Genomic DNA, 10,929 nt, shown 5'->3' with positions numbered 1-10,929 from the left:
AATAATAAAACTGGACTCATAGGCTTTTACAGAAAATGAGAATGGAGCTCACAATATCATAGATTGTGGTAAATAACGGACAACTGAAATGTGGAAACGATATCACAAAATGAGTTATATTGATGCAGCTCATGACAATATTGATGACAGCTATGATGATGATTTACATCTGTGATAGTGACACGGACGCGTAGATTTTAAGACAAATAATATTATTAATATAGAAAAGATGGAAGCCTTAGCACGCCGATCGTGACGAGAAACAAATATTGAAGGATGTTGATGGTATCGGGAAGACTGAAACTAATGAAGGTATCAACACTGTGAAAAGTGAGAATACATTCAAGCCTACATTTAGCAGATCCTCCATACTTTGTATAAATGGTGGACTCCTGAAAAGGAAGCATACAGGCGATGAAGACACTTCGACATCAACGATATTGTGTTCTTGCAGTAATCTGGGTGAAGACGTTGTCTTCTACGGTGATTGCTACAGTGACTCTGAGGCTGTTTACAAAGGCATAGACTGTGATGCAGAACCTAAAGCTGACAAGATGGAAGAATGTGGTGGTGTCCTGAGACCGAAGCGATGGAAACGTCGTGTTATAATAAATAAATCTGATCAAGCTTGTGATGATCGCTGGCTAGATGATGAAAGTAACCCTGAGGATGGTGTTAAAACGGAAGACACCAGAGATCATAATATTTATAATAAACAAGCAATGAAGATGGTGGCAGAAGAGATTGATTCCACATCATGGAAAGATTCAAGAATATTGGTTGACCGGCTAAGACTGATGGTGGCATCTGTTCGTAGAGGAAACTACTCGCATATTGTGGAAGTATCGTCCATACTGTAAGAACTTCGGAACGCTGGCTACATACAATAATCATTTGATTAACTGTCATGTGTGTACTAATGAAAAATATAATGAATTATTTATATTTTAAAAAAGTATGATTTATTTCTTGTATCCTGATTTCCAAATAAGCCTGTGTTTCCGCTACTGTATGTGTGATCATTCCGTTTCCTGTGTGTACATTTCGTTTTCCTGTTTGTACATTTCGTTTTCCTGTTTGTACATTTCGTTTTCCTGTTTGTACATTCCGTTTTCCTGTGTGTACATTTCGTTTTCCTGTTTGTACATTTCGTTTTCCTGTTTGTACATTCCGTTTTCCTGTGTGTACATTTCGTTTTCCTGTTTGTACATTTCGTTTTCCTGTGTGTACTTTTCGTTTTCCTGTGTGTAATGTGTGTACGTTCCGTTTTTCCTGCGTGTACGTTCCGATTTCCTGTGTGTACATTTCGTTTTCCTGTGTGTACTTTTCGTTTTCCTGTGTGTAAATTCCATTTTCCTGTGTGTCGGTGTGTTCATTCCGTTTCCTGTTTGTACTGTGTGTACATTCCGTTTTTTTTCTGTTTTTTTTCTTCTATGGTTAAATGTGTTTCCTTTGTTTAATGTACGTAGTAAAAATTTTTAATTGTTGTATATTGTGTGTATGTCCGGAGCGGTGTCTTCGGCGCAGCGCTCTCTGCCGCGTCCAACGGAGGAATGATGGTAGATTTCCCCCTCCATGCGGCCCTGGTGGAGGCGGGGCTAGCGCTTCCGCCGGTGAGCGGACATGCGCGCTTGCAAATTTTTCCCTCCTCCCCTGCTTCACTCCCACCTCGTGCTGGTACCTCGTCACGGTCGAGCGATCTCTCGCCGCCTCTGTGCTGGCTTTTTGAAAAATTATTCAGTATCTAATATGAAAGATTTTTCATTAAACTTGAAATATTGAATTTTTTTATAAATGTAGAAAATTTTTATTTTAAATATCACTTTTTATACATGTAACGCATTATTATTTTAATTATCAACTTTTTTATAAATGTAACACATTAGTGTTATTTCAAGTATCAGCTTTTTTTTATAAATGTAAATAACCTTTAAATTGTAAATTTTTTCCCTGCTACTTTTTTTATAACTAATAGTATTTAAGGTGAAACAAGAATATTTAATATTTTTTTTAAACTTTAATTTAGTATAGTGATTGCAGATTAATATAACATACACACATAAATTGGATTTATTTTATTTCCAACAATTCCCCGTCCGGTACCAGACGATTACAGAGGACGCATTACAATGATGAAGTGTAGTTCATTACATATAGTTCTGATTGTATATTTTCTTTATAGTCTTACACACCACATATAAATTTTTATGGGTGATAAAAAATATAACACGTAGTTTTGAGTCACTGATGATTATGATTATTTAGTTCACACTTGATTCAAATAAAAAGTTTTGATATAGCTACGGAACAATAACTGACGCAACAGGAGTGACAAAACTTGAACACTGTAAATATTTCACGCTATACTTGTCGTCACGCAGATCACTGTTCTTCTGTGGACTCTGGTATGGAGCGATGACTATCCGTACACTTCGACACGGGATGATGATGAGGTAGCGATGACGACGGTGTAGACATTGTAGAACTTGACATTCGGCGTGATGCAATTGACGATAGTGGCGTTAATGGTCTCGACGGTGTGGGAGATGACAAAGATGGAGATCCGTCACGAGATGTATCAGGCTCTCGGGCAGCACCAGCAATGGTTGTGTGGGACAATGACGCCTCACGTGATGGTCCATGGTTCACGAACTGACGAGAGCCCGCCTCTCCAAACACTTGACGGGCAGACTCCACTGGTGAGAGGTCACGATCGGGGGATCGACCCCGTGGCTCGTCTCGCGACCAGCGACGACCCTGTCGTCTGCAGCACTCGATGTCATACCAGTTGTGAAGGTATGTTTCCTCATCCTCTGCTTCACTCATATCGTCACTACGTATTTGCGTCGAGGACTCCAGCATCCATGGGTCATAGATTGATTTTTCCGTTGACATGTTAGTTGCTGCAAGGACCACGATGCTGGTGAGGAGGAACTGAGGCAAAAACTGACGGCTCCCGGGTCCTGCGGGCGGTATTTATACTTTTAAAAGGTAGAATAGGGGTGAGGAGGAGGGTGGGGGTGGGAATGACGGTAAAGTGAGGGAGGGAGGGGAAAAAACTAGAGTAGTGGTGGAGGAGGGTGGCTATTACGATGAAAAATAATAATAATAAAATAAAAAAGAGGAGGGGTGGATCGTCGTGTGGGAAAAAATAATTTTTTTAGGAGGGGGCGGGGGGTGGTTGCGGGGGGAGGGTGGGGTTGTAAGTTCGTATATGCATTGGTACCAGTGTTGGGGGTCAGTCTGCTAGCACCCACCTAGGGGGAAGGATCGGTCGCCATTTTTAATTTTTTTTGCCCTCACCGGGTTCGAACCGAGGACTCCAAACTCCGTGTCGTACATGTTTGTTTTTTGTAATTATTTTATTAAAATTTTATTATTTGAATTTTTTTATAATTTTTAAAAAAAATTTCATTAAATTCGGATAATAAATACAAAAGTTAAAGATGGCGTCCGTAACGGAAATTGCAACGGTGACGTCATCATCCAATATGGCGGATAACACAATGCCGGAATTTTCGAGAACACAATGACGTCATCCAATATGGCGGATCCAAGATGGCGGAATCAAAATGGCCGCCGGGGTCAAGGTCAAGGTCAAAGGTCAAGGTCACAACCATCCCAGATGGCCGCCGTGACGTCACAATCCAATATGGCGGACACCGGCTCCGGCTCCACGCGCCAGCGCCAGTGCCAGCTCCGGCTATTATATACTACTCTAAAGCAATGAAAATATTAATAATCTACGTTATTTACCTATCTATTTTTTATGTATATTTATACATAAGGTAAGAGGGGCAAATAAGGCCCACTTACAAAATAATTGCTTGTAATTATTTTAATATTGGATATTTAAAAAAATATTTTTATAAAAAACGTTTGCAGATTATATTGCTACATGAGGGTTGTATAAAATTGACTATAACATAGATAATGGAAATTATGTAAAAAGAAATGTAGATTAGTGTAACTGAGCCAAATTACATGTAACAGCATATAATAAGGCCCGCATGTATAACATCAGAATGAAAACTTATAAATTGTAGAAATATTTGTAAATAGTTATATTGGTTTGACAAACAAAATGTTAACATGAGGATAAAATTAATAAATCTGGAATACTCAAATAAAACTCATAGCGGACAAAATGTGTTTCTATGTGCGCATTAATGAATTTAATCTGATCTTAACATCTAACTTGGGAGTAAAGGATACTGAACTTAAGAAAAAACCTTAAAAAATCAACCATCGACACCATAAGCTTAAACCATAATACAAACTGAGAAATAAAGACAACATTTAACACAGTTATGGTAAGTTAACAATACAAGCTAACATCAATAAATTCCATAAGTTACTCATTACAATCAAAACAAATTAAATCATCATCATCAATTGTGAGCCCAACACAGTCCTCGTGGACCCAAGTATTGCAGGAACGGCATGCTCGCATGTCTGCAATAAAATCTTCTTGGCAGACACCACACACCCATTGCTCTTGGGCAGCCCCTTCATCAGCATCAGCATTTGAAGTGGACGGTTGAGCCATGGTTGTAGAATCATTTTGCTGCAACGATTGGGTGGAATGTTTTTCAAAAGGTTTATTTGCAATTTTAGAGCTTTGTAGTTGACAGCCTTTTTTCGTGGGACTTTGCTACGTTTAGGTATTATGTTAGGTGTACCCATAAGTTCTTGAAATGGTGACTTGCTAATCTTTTCCAATCTTTGAGAAAGAGGCATGTCATCGTCTGATGCATCTTGGTGTGATACAAGACTGGGCGCAAAAGCTTCATCAGGTATCGCAGCACTGTTAAATGGCCAAATGCCTGTTGCTTTAAAACCACTGGCAATGTTTGTTAGTGTCATACATTTACTCCAAACAGGAGTGAATACATGAGAAAAAGTGTCCTTAGTAAGCTTCCTATTTGGCTCATCGGGATCTTCTTCCCAAAACAAAAGGAGCTGCTGGTCCCAGTAGTGTTCTACAGACCGGAACACTGCCTTATCCAAAGGCTGAAGCTCGTGAGTCGTGTTGGACGGCAAGCAAAACAGAGTAATCTCATGTTCTTCAGCTTTATCGACAATTGAAATGTCAAGGTGACATTTTGCTTCATCAAGAATGAGCAGAGGTTTGAATTTACTCAAATGTTCTAACCATTTAACAAACACTTGCGTTGTCATACTGCCTTTTCCTGTCATTTCCACAGCTGAGCCAGGCGGCAATCCATACCTAAAACTTTGTTTGTACCTTACACCCTTCAACAAAATCATTGGCGGTATCACTTCGCCTAAAGCACTCACACATGCTACAACAGTAACGTTTTCCGCATGTTCTTGAGCTACAAGATGCACTCGCTTTGCTCATTTTTGTGCCAATACTGACTGTTGATGATGTAACGTAAGTCTAACCCCTTTCTCGTCCATGTTAAAAATGTTTTGCGGCTGACTTTTTTAATCCAGAGTATCAATAGTGTCGGCAAGCTTAGTGAAATAATCGCCAACAATAACACGATTCAGTTTCTGTGCTCTAGCTGGATAAAATGATTATGCTTTTCTGTTTGCAAGACGTGGATGATGGCGCATGAATGAACGGTACCATTCCCTACCTGCTAGCTGCTCCTCTTTGTTGAATGGGTGTGGATTACCGTGCTTTTCAACAAATTTGTAAACACACCTGCGTAGAATTACCGGTGTGAGTGGGAATCCAATTTCACAGAAGCGTATTATTCTGTTCTCTAGGTTACATTCTTGATCAATTGTTAGAATGCATCGTTTCCCCAGCTTACGCTCAGATGAACCTGATTTTATGTGATTCTTCAGGGTTCTGCGTGGTATACCCAACTTATTTTCCACATACCTTTGCGATTTCCCCTGTGATAGTAACCTCAGAGCTTCTTGCATCGTAGATTGGTCCCACTTTGCTCTCAGTCCTCTGCATTTCTTGCCCATTGTTCAATAATCTGGAACAACAATTTTATTTTTGTTATATCAAACAATAAGTGTTGGTTATAAGTTATTTTCTAAGCATGTTGTAGATAGAAAAATGTGTGGCCACTAACAAGAAACGAATTTCCTTGCGGCTAGTGATTAAGTAATTATTTGAAATTCATTTTTAAAATAAAAATCGGAGCATGGCAGCAGTAACTGTCATATTTTCTTTAAATTCTAGATTTTTAAATATTAATATTAATATTATATCTGGACAGAGATTAACATGTTCTGTTGAAATTATATTTTATTAAAAAGATTTCTTTAAAATTTACACTAATCACATTCATTAAAACTTTACTTAAAAATAGTCAAAAGTTATTGTGGTGATATTGGTTTTAACCTCTTAGCAACCTCTTAGCAACCTCTTTGCATGAACATTGTTTAACCTTCAATATTACCTCTTATTCAAATCTATGTATTAAATATGTAAATATCTAAGTCATGTTTTGTGCTTAATAAAGCCTTAGTTTCTGAAGATAAGGTTTATTATGTCAATTTATTAAGCACATTCTATCAAGAAACATTTAATACAAACAATGGACAAGTATTTCAAGCCCGAGAGATTTGAAGCAGATCACACAACTGGGAAAAGCTCCTCACAATGGAATTACTGGAAGAAAAAATTCGAAGTCTTCACAGCATCAATCAAGGCTTAAGCTGTTACTACTCTACAATCATGTGAGTCACAGTATATACGAACTTATTAGCGAATGTACTTCTTATGCGTCTGCAATCGAAAAGCTAGATTCACTCTTTATTAAACCTAAGAATGAAATATTTTCAAGGCATAAACTAATGAGCTGACACCAGCAACCTGATGAAAGTGTAAATAAATTCTTACAATCTTTGCGTCTCCTTAGCTCTGACTGCGAGTTCAAAGATGTTAAAGCAGCGGCTTATAAGGACGAATACATTAGAGATGCATTTATAAAAGGTCTCTCATCGAACAGTATCCGACAACGTTTGTTAGAAAACGCAACTCTTAGCCTGGATGAAGCATTTGCAAAAGCACGATCATTAGAATCAGCTCATATAATTTCTGAATCCTATATTCCTAGCCAGACACCTTTAGCCTCAACTGAGCCAGTTCAGCAAAAAAATTCTCCTGTAACCGCAGCCAGCAGTAGTCTGAAATGTTTCTTCTGTGGGTTCCCTCGTCATCCTCGTTCTTCCTGTCCAGCGCGAGAAGCTATGTGCAAACTCTGTGGTAAGAAAGGCCATTATGCAAAAGTCTGTAGGTCAATTAAGCCCAAAGATCGTACTGCTGCCTTACCTGACTCCCCTCAAGACACAGATGACTTCTCAACTGTTGCTTGCCTTTCTGCTAAGTCTCTGGTTTTCCCTACTAACCAATCTAATCGTAATCGTAAGACCAAACCAACATCTTCGAAAACATCAGCTGCTTCTCCAACTAGCCTTTCCAAAACCATTGTCAAACTGAAAGTAAATGGTTTTCCAGCTGAAGGGCTAATAGACACGGGGAGTTCGGAGAGTTACATAAATGATGGTTTTGTCTCCAAACATAAATTAAAACAATATCCTACGTCATCTGAAGTAGCTATGGCATCGTCCTCTTTGGCCATGCCTATAAAAGCTTATTGTTCCGTAGATTTACAAATCTCGGACAATATATACAGAAAAACAAAGCTTAACGTTCTAAACAACTGTTGTGCAGATGTTATATTAGGGCACAATATCTTTAAGCAGCATTCCACTCTGTCGATAGTTTTTGGTGGTAATAAACCTGAACTGCAAATCAGTAGCTTAGCATGTGCCAAAGTCGGTCCGGCCACCCTCTTCGAACACTTAACACCACATTGTAGACCTATCGCGATCCAGTCCAGACGACACTCAAACGAAGACGAAAAATACATTCAATCCCACATAGAAAAACTTCTCTCTGACGTTGTCATTGAAGAAAGCAACTCACCCTGGAGGGCGCAGGTACTAGTCGTGAGTGGAACACATCGAAAACGTATGGTCGTCGACTATTCTCAAACTATAAACCGATACACGATGTTAGAAGCTTACCCAATCCCTTCCATAGAGAAAATAGTTTCCGATGTAGCTAAATATAATATCCACAGCACAATAGATCTCAAGAGCGCATATTATCAAATACCAATAAGGGTTGAAGACAGGCCGTACACCGCCTTCGAGGCAGCAGGAAAACTCTGGCAATTCAAACGTATACCAATGGGCTGTACCAATGGAGTGTCTGCGTTACAGAGGAAGATGGACGAGATCAAGACCAAAGAAAGACTACAAGGAGTTGACATCTACTTGGACGATGTGACGGTGAGCGGAAAAGACCAATCTGAACACGACTCCAATCTAAGAAAATTTTTAGACGTCTGCAAGAAATATAATTTAACCATTAATCAAGAAAAATCCCATTTCAATTTGAAGTCTCTTAAGCTCCTCGGTTATCTCATCGAAAACAATATACTCAAACCAGATCCCGACAGACTTAAGCCACTGATTGATTTCCCTATCCCTAGAAACAAAGCATCCTTGCAACGAGCACTAGGGATGTTCGCTTATTATTCTAAATGGATTACAAAATTTTCAAATAAAATACGTAGATTAGTGAACTGTAAAGTATTTCCTATGGCCCCTGAACTAATCCAAGACTTCAACAATTTACGGAACTGCATAGTTAAATCCTTCGTCGTTAACGTAGAGGAAGACATCCCATTCTGCGTCGAAATAGATGCCTCTGACGTCGCCATCGCCGCCACTCTGACTCAAAACAAGAGACCAGTAGCCTTCTTCTCGAGAACCCTCACTAAGAGTGAACAACACCATTCAGCTGTTGAGAAGGAAGCTTATGCGATCATTGAAGCCCTTCGGAAGTGGAGGCATTACTTGATAGGAAGAAAGTTTCAACTTATAACTGATCAGAAGTATATTTCTTACATGTTTAACATTCGGCATCCTGGTAAAATCAAGAACGAAAAATTTACAAGATGGCGGTTAGAACTTGCTCCTTACAACTATGACATCATCTACAGACCGGGGAAGGAGAACGTGGCGGCTGACGCTCTCTCTAGGACTTGCGGCTCGCTCCATACCTTCGACAGACTTGTCCACTACCACAAGGCTTTGTGTCACCCAGGGATCACCCGGATGGCTCACTGGGTGAAGAATCAGAACCTTCCCTACTCCATCGACGAGATACGCCGAGTCACGTTGACGTCGACCCAGAGGCCACCCTAGCTCCTACAGGCCGTTATGGCGCGTCACCGCCTTCTTCTGTGCGTGGGCGTGTGCGGGAGCCAGTGGTGCCACCTTCATTAAATCAGTGTCCCTCCGACGTAGTTTTTTTTATGTATATTTTCTTTTCTTTCAGCAGGACATAATTTTTATTGTAAAAACTATAATATCATCCATCATGTATAATTTAAATTAGAAGGGTAAATAACATGTATTTTAATATGCACGGGGTGAACAAGTCGCGGGTTCCCGTCCACGAGGACGGGAGATGCTGCACGAGACGCGCGCGGGGAGGGGGTCGGCGCGAGCAGAGGGCAGTCGCGTCTGGAGAACCGCGGAGGAGTGACGTGTCGGCCGCGAGCTCTCGCCAAGACGAGTGAAACGGGTGAGCATAGAGGCCTCCGGGCTTAACGTCAGTGACGCGGGGAATAGATCAGCAACAGTCTTCGAGTCGTGTCAGGCAGTTCGAAACTTTGGAGATTAGTATGTAAACTATTGCCAAGGGGTCGCCTTATTGTAAATAGTTTAGTTTTCTTTTTATTAGTGTTTCATAATTTTTTCCTTTCCTCTCGTATGTATGTATATATATATATATCTTTATTCGCTTGTATAGTCATGCATTGCCTAGGATAAAATAGTACCATTGTGTCATGGACGAGACCTCGCCATTTTAATGGGACATTTCAGAAACTGTGTCCGCAGGTAGTGCTTGCCTGAATTCGCTATAGGACAGGAAATCAAAGCCCTGCCGGTTTGGGACAAACGCCATCGGTTAGCGCCGCGACGCCGGCGCCTACTACTTCCCATAGGCGGCCGTGTAAGGGGAAATTCTCGTGTAGTCAGGCCTCACCTAAGAACGGTCGTAGGCGGGAACTGCGATAGCCCCGTGCCAGTGCAAATAGTGGCCAATAAAAAGAGTGAGTGCCACGAAACCCTATGTAGTTTCATTATTAGCAGGCTAGATCCTCTTAACTGCCACGCGGCCCGAAACCCACCCCCAACTGAGCTAGCCCAAGAACCTACACAACCAATAAGGGGATCAGCCCGCTCGACGACAAGTGGCCCCCAACTAGGTGGCAACGCATTCTCAAACTTTCAAATTTTCAAAACTTTCAATTTTTTTTAAAAAACTTTCAAACTTTCGAAATTTTGTCTCAAAGGGCGTAATTTGGCAAAGTGCGGGTTGCCAAGAACACGGACAAAGTGGGCGGAAAGGACATCACGGACATTATATGGACTGGAGTAGCGTGCGACGTAGCGCGAGTTGCGTCACGCGAACGGCGCGGGAGCTGCCTGGCGCGGCGGAGCGGCGGAAGCAGGCGGAAGGAGCGGCGCGGGAAAGAGATAAGGAGACGCATCCACGCCGGGATCAGGTTCACGCGGGAGAGAGATAAGGCGGCGCGGCCCACGCCGGGCTCGAATTCGCGCGGTATCGCGCTGCGGCTTATCGCGCGCCGAGAGGCGAGTTCGCCGACCGAGCCGAGAAGGATCGGATAACCAAGTGAAGCCGGGTGACGACCGGAAAAATGGAGGGACCGGATGAGACAAAGGCGAGGGTGATGGACACGTGTGTGGGGTGTGGACTTCCGTTCAGGGGGAGACACGGACAGGACCTTTCGTGCGAATGCCCATGGGGACTAGCGGACGTGAAGAGTAGCGGGGAGAGTAATGACAGACAATCGGGGAGTCATTTACCGGGTCACCGCGACGAGGGCGTTAGAG

This window comes from Bacillus rossius, chromosome 12 (assembly GCF_032445375.1).
Source record: "Bacillus rossius redtenbacheri isolate Brsri chromosome 12, Brsri_v3, whole genome shotgun sequence".
Classification (NCBI taxonomy): domain Eukaryota; kingdom Metazoa; phylum Arthropoda; class Insecta; order Phasmatodea; family Bacillidae; genus Bacillus; species Bacillus rossius.
Note: the sequence above shows the minus strand (reverse complement) of the source record.